Raw genomic sequence first — 5,565 nt, forward strand, 5'->3', positions numbered from 1 at the left:
AAATTTTTTAATATCTTGTGCAGTGGCAACGCTATCACAAACGATTTAACGGGAAAATTTGGGTGTGATGTACCTGTGAACGGAAACGTTTTCCTTGGAGCGACTGTGTGGGATGTACATATGAACAGAAACATTTAGCGGGGACTGACTATGTGGGATGTACTTGCGACCAGAAACAATTTCGCCTGTATAATTGTATTTTTTAGCTCTACTATACGTATTTCCGTATTTGAGCGCTCGCCAGTCGTACACGACCTCATTTTGCCGAGCGTGTGTGCCAGGAGGGCATATCCCCGACGGTTTCTAGGTCGTGTGGGAAGGACCCCCCCTTTTGCCGTCACTCACTAGGCGACGATTCCAAATGCCATCGCGAAAAGGGGTTAAAAACTGTTTGTATAGCACCGACGCGTACCGGTGGGTCCCATATAATCAAAACCCCAAACATCAAATGGTTCAACAACAAGTGAATAATTCATAGGCATTTCTTGACGCTTACCGATATTAGCAATTCTTTGGCATTCATCACAAGATAAAACAGACTTACGGGCATCCATGAAGAGAGTAGGCCAATAAAAACCAGATTGCAATACCTTATGAGCAGTTCTATCTCCTGCATGATGCCCTCCATAAGCTTCGGAGTGACATTTCCGTAGGATTTGTTCATGTTCATGCGCAGGTACACAACGTCTAATAATACCATCTACTCCTTCTTTATAAATATGTGGGTCATCCCAAAAGTAATGTCTTAAATCATACTCCTTCCGTCCCAAAATCCTTGTCTTAGATTTTTGTCTAAATACAGAGATCTAGACAAATCTAAGACAAGAATTTTGGGACAGAGGGAGTAGAAGAATTTTTTATTTTGTTAATATGTAAAACTAGGTGGTATGTATTTAGCAACAATATAATTAGCATAGTCAGCATACTGCTACCTCTTGAGCAATGTGTTGGTTTTCCCTTGAAGAGGAAAGGGTGATGCAGCAAAGTACTATAAGTATTTCCCTCAGTTTTTGAGAACCAAGGTATCAATCCAGTAGGAGGCCACACGCAAGTACCTCGTACCTACACAAACAAATAAGAACCTCGCAACGAACGTGATAAAAGGGGTTTTCAATCCCTTCATGGTCACTTACGAGAGTGGGATCTGATAGAGATGATAAGATAATATTTTTGGTATTTTTATGGTAAAGATTAAAAGTAAAGATTGAAAAATAAAGGGTAATAGAAATAGCTTGTTGACAGAAGATTAATATGATGGAGAATAGACCCGAGGGGCATAGGTTTCACTAGTGGCTTCTCTCAAGATAGCATAAGTATTACGGTGGGTGAACAAATTACTGTCGAGCAATTGATAGAAAAGTGAATAATTATGAGAATATCTAGGCATGATCATGTATATAGGCATCACGTCCGTGACAAGTAGACCGACTCCTGCCTGCATCTACAACTATTACCCCACACATCGACCGCTATCCAGCATGCATCTAGAGTATTAAGTTCATAAGAACAAAGTAACACATTAGGTAAGATGACATGATGTAGAGGGATAAACTCAAGCAATATGATATAAACCCCATCTTTTTATCCTCGATGGCAACAATACAATACAATACAATACAATACGTGTCATTTCCCTTTCTGTCACTGGGATCGAGCACCGCAAGACTGAACCCAAAGCTAAGCACTTCTCCCATTGCAAGAAAGATCAATCTAGTAGGCCAAACCAAACTGATAATACAAAGAGACTTGCAAAGATAACCAATCATACATAAAAGATTTCAGAGAAGAATCAAATATTGTTCATAGATAGACTTGATCATAAACCCACAATTCATCGGATCTCGACAAACACACCGCAAAAAGAGTTACATCAAATAGATCTCCAACAAGATCGAGGAGAACTTTGTATTGAGATTCAAACAGAGAGAAGAAGCCATCTAGCTAATAACTATGGACCCGAAGGTCTGAAGTAAACTACTCACACATCATCGAAGGGGCCATGGAGTTGATGTAGAGGCCCTCCGTGATCGATGCCCCCTCCGGCGGAGCTCCGGAAAAGGCCCCAAGATGGGATCTCTTGGGTACAGAAGGTTGCGGCGGTGGAAATAGGGTTTCGTGGTGCTCCTGGATGTTTTCAGGGTATATGAGTATATATAGGAGGAAGAAGTAGGTCGATTGAGCCACGAGGGGGGCGCCTACCCCCCCCAAGCAAACAAGAAACAAGCAAAAAGAGACGAACTAGAAAAGAGAAGGGGAACGGAAAAGGAGGGCGAATAAAACGGCAAGGGTGAAGTGGGGGAGAGGAAAATGAGAGGCAAATGGCAAATAATGTAATGCGAGGGATAAGAGTTTGTGATGGGTACTTGGTATGTCTTGACTTGTGCGTAGACTCCCCGGCAACGGCGCCAGAAATCCTTCTTGCTACCTCTTGAGCACTGCATTGGTTTTCCCTTGAAGAGGAAAGGGTGATGCAGCAAAGCAGTGTAAGTATTTCCCTCAGTTTTTGAGAACCAAGGTATCAATCCAGTAGGAGGCCACATGCAAGTCCCTCATACCTACACAAACAAATAAGAACCTCGCAACCAACGCGATAAAGGGGTAGTCAATCCCTTCACAGTCACTTACGAGAGTGAGATCTGATAGAGATAATAAGATAATATTTTTGGTATTTTTATGATAAAGATTAAAAGTAAAGATTGCAAAATAAAAGGTAATAGAAATAGCTTGTTGATGGAAGATTAATATAATGGAGAATAGACACGGGGGGCATAGGTTTCACTAGTGGCTTCTCTCATGATAGCATAAGTATTATGGTGGGTGAACAAATTACTGTCGAGCAATTGATAGAAAAGTGAATAATTATGAGAATATCTAGGCATGATCATGTATATAGGCATCATGTCCGTGACAAGTAGACCGACTCCTGCCTGCATCTACTACTATTACTCCACACATCGACCGCTATCCAGCATGCATCTAGAGTATTAAGTTCATAAGAACAGAGTAACGCATTAGGTAAGATGACGTGATGTAGAGGGATAAACTCAAGCAATATGATATAAAACCCATCTTTTTATCCTCGATGGCAACAATATAATACGTGTCGTTTCCCTTTCTGTCACTGGGATCGAGCATCACAAGATTGAACCCAAAGCTAAGCACTTCTCCCATTGCAAGAAAGATCAATCTAGTAGGCCAAACCAAAATGATAATTTGAAGAGACTTGCAAAGATAACCAATCATACATAAAAGATTTCAGAGAAGAATCAAATATTGTTCATAGATAGACTTGATCATAAACCCATAATTCATTGGATCTCGACAAACACATCGCAAAAAGAGTTACATCAAATAGATCTCCAACAAGATCGAGGAGAACTTTGTATTGAGATTCAGAGAGAGAGAGAAGAAGCCATCTAGCTAATAACTATGGACCTGAAGGTCTGAAGTAAACTACTCACACATCATCAGAGGGGCCATGGAGTTGATGTAGAGGCCCTCCGTGATCGATGCCCCCTCCGACGGAGCTCCGAAAAAGGCCCCAAGATGGGATCTCTTGGGTACAGAAGGTTGCGGCGGTGGAAATAGGGTTTCGTGGCGCTCCTAGTTGTTTTCAGGGTATATGTGTATGTATAAGAGGAGTAAGTAGGTCGGTTGAGCCACGAGGGGCCCACGAGGGGGGAGGGCGCGCCCAGGGGGTAGGCGCACCCCCTGCCTCGTGGACTCCTTGTTTGTTTCTTGACGTCCACTCCAAGTCCTTTGGATCACGTTTGTTCCAAAAAATCACGTTCATGAAGGTTTCATTCCGTTTGGACTCCGTTTGATATTCCTTTTCTGCAAAACACTGAAATAGGCAAAAAAACAGCAATTTGCACTGGGCCTTGGGTTAATAGGTTAGTCCCAAAAATGATATAAGAGTGTAAAATAAAGCCCATTAAACATCCAAAACAAAATATATAATAGCATGGAACAATCAAAAATTATAGATACGTTGGAGACATATCACATACCAAGGAGTAATATGAGAAACATTTATTGCAGCTAGTTGTTCATCAGGAAAACTATCATCAATAGGTAGTGGGTCATCAAGAATATTTTCTAGCCTAGACAAGTTATCAGCTACGGGGTTCTTAGCTCCTTTTCTATCAGTAATATGTAAACCAAATTCTTGCAGCAAGCGAACCCACCTAATGAGTCTAGGTTTAGCATCCTTCTTTTCCATGAGATATTTTATAGCAACATGATCAGTGTGAACAATTACTTTGGAATCAACAATATAAGATCTGAATTTGTCACAAGCAAACACAACTACTAAAAATTCTTTTTAGTAGTAGCATAATTTCTTTAGGCACTGTCTAGAGTTTTGCTAGCATAATGGATAAGATTTAATTTCTTATCAACTCTTTGTCCTAGAACAACACCAACAGCATAATCACTAGCATCACACATAATTTCAAAAGGCAAGTTCGAATCAGGTGGTTGAACAATAGGTGCATAAGTTAAGGCTTTCTTAAGTGTTTCAAAGGCTTCTACACAATCATCATAAAAACAAATGGAACATCCTTTTGTAAAAGATTTGTAAGAAGCCTAGAAATTTTAGAGAAGTCTTTAATAAATCTCCTATAGAAACCAACATGACCTAGGAAACTAAAAATACCTTTAATATCTTTAGGACATGACATTTTCTCAATTGCATCAACTTTAGCTTTATCCACCTCAATACCTCGTTCGGAAATTTTATGCCCCAAGACAATACCTTCATTAACCATAAAGTGGCATTTATCCCAATTTGCTCACATCTCTGCAAAACTCGATCAAGGATGCTCAAGCAATCATCAAAAGAAGTTCCATAAACAGAAAAATCATCCATGAAAACCTCAATAATATTTTCACAAAAATCAGAGAATATAGCAGTCGTACATCTTTGAAAGGTAGTAGGTGCATTGCATAAACCAAATGGCATACGTCTATAAGCATAAGTTCCAAAAGGGCAAGTAAAGGTGGTTTTCTCTTGATCAGGTTGTGAAACAGGTATTTGAGAAAAACCAGAATATCCATCAAGAAAACAAAAGTGTGTGTGCTTAGATAATATTTCCAACATTTGATCAATAAAAGGCAAAGGCTAATGATCTTTTCTAGTTGTTTTATTTAATTTTCTGAAATCAATTACCATTCTATAGCCAGTGACAATTCTTTGTGGAATAAGTTCATTTTTATCATTAGGAACAACAGTAATACCTCCCTTCTTTGGGACACAATGAACAGGACTTACCCATCTACTATCAGTTATGGGATAGATTATACCTGCTTCCAGAAGCTTTAATATTTCAGTTCTTACCACTTCTTTCATCTTAGGATTCAAACACCGTTCATGATCAACAACGGGTTTAGAATTAGGTTCCATATTAATCTTGTGCTGACAAAGAGTGGGACTAATGCCCTTAAGATCATCAAGAGTATATCCAATGGCAGCATGGTGCTTCCTCAGAATTTTCAATAATCTTTGTTCTTCATGTTATGAAAGGTTAGCACTAATAATAACATGATATATCTTTACCTCATCAA

This window comes from Triticum urartu, chromosome 6A (genome assembly GCF_056163025.1).
Source record: "Triticum urartu cultivar PI428250 chromosome 6A, HENAU_Tu73, whole genome shotgun sequence".
Taxonomy (NCBI): domain Eukaryota; kingdom Viridiplantae; phylum Streptophyta; class Magnoliopsida; order Poales; family Poaceae; genus Triticum; species Triticum urartu.